A 1551-nucleotide genomic window follows, 5' to 3' on the forward strand; every position below is an offset into this window, starting at 1 on the left:
CTCGCCCAGCTCTCCAGCCTGTCCAGGTCTCGCAGCTCACCCTGATGATGTGTCAGCCGCTGCTCCCAGTTCTGTGTCACCTGTAAACTGGCTGAGGGGACGTGGTCCCTTCCACCAGTCATTGATGAATACGTTGAACTGAACAGGACCCAGTCCTGACCCCTGGGGAGCACCACTAGCTACAGGCCTCCAGCCAGCCTCTGCACCGCTGGTCACAACCCCCTGAGCTCCGTCCTTCAGCCAGGCCTCACTCCCCCTCGCTGTCCACTCCTCCAGCCCACGCTTCCCCAGCCTCCCCTGGAGGGTGTTCTGGGAGGCAGCGTCCACACCCACTGAGTCCAGGGTAGACACCGCAGAGGAGCCATTCTCCAGCAGTTTGGGATTCGTCTAAATGAAACAAACGCAGACTTGATCTTTAGATTAGCAAAGACAAGGCTGAGGAGCCTGTGTGGTGACCTGATGCTGAAGGCAGGACTCGGGCAGCAGTTCCTTCTTTCACTATTTAGAGCGTATTTTTCTGCTGCCGGTCTGGAATCTGAGAGCATCCTCTGGGTGGCTGGAGTTTCCCATCTCTTCCTGTGGTTGTGGGCTGAGTGTGGAAACAGTGAAAAGGCTCGGCGAAAGCTGCAGGGAGAGTCAGAGTGAAGGAGACCAGGGACCGCGGTCCCTGCGGTTTGGGGCTCTGGCTCATCAGTTGCGTGTCAGTGAGATGTTCTTCCTCGCTGGCCTCGTCGTCTTTGTCCAGGGCACAACCGAGCTCGTCCTTTATCGCCATCCAGATTCACTTAGTGGTTGTGGTGAGCACAGCCAGACCAGATCTCACCTTTCAGACAGCAGCGCGGCGGTGCTGCGTCGACTCTGCTCGATGGGATGGTGCCCTCCTACGCCACCCGTCTTCAGGGTAGCCGCTCCATTGCCTGCACCTTGGGGTATCTTTTCCCAGGCTCTCTCTAAGCTCCCGGAGTGTCTGTTGATCCCACACCAGGAGCCAAATCTGCTTTGAAGAAAGATCTGTTCTTGTTTTTCCCCTTTTTTTCCTTCCAAGCTTCTCCTGTCAAGTAACACACGTTGGTGTTCAGGCATGATGAGACCAGCGGGAGCTCTGAAGGCCTTCCGCGTGCTTTCCCGTGTTGCGTTTGGCATGTCATTTCTGTGAGCAAGCCGCCAGCATCAAGCTCCTGCTCAGTGCCCACCTTCAAATGCCGCAGGGAAGTGACATCTGACCGGCCGATCCCCAAGGCCTGGCCCGCCGGCTGCACGGAGCTCAGAGATGGCAGACTGGGCTGGGCTGGAGGGACCTTCAAACCTTGCCCAGTCCAACCCCTGCAGGGAGCAGGGACATCTGCACCCAGAGCAGGGTGCCCAGAGCCCCAAGGGCCAACCTGACCCGCCATGGAGCCAGGGATGGGGCTGCTCCCACCTCTCAGTGGGAGAACCTGGACCAGGGTCTCACCACCTTGAGCATCAAACATTTCTCCCTTCTCTGTGCTCTGAATCTCCCTCTGTCAGTTGAACCATCACCCCTTGTCCTGTCCCTACAGCCCCTGCTGA

The sequence above is a fragment of the Buceros rhinoceros genome, unplaced genomic scaffold, assembly GCF_000710305.1.
Source record: "Buceros rhinoceros silvestris isolate BGI_N320 unplaced genomic scaffold, ASM71030v1 scaffold36616, whole genome shotgun sequence".
Classification (NCBI taxonomy): domain Eukaryota; kingdom Metazoa; phylum Chordata; class Aves; order Bucerotiformes; family Bucerotidae; genus Buceros; species Buceros rhinoceros.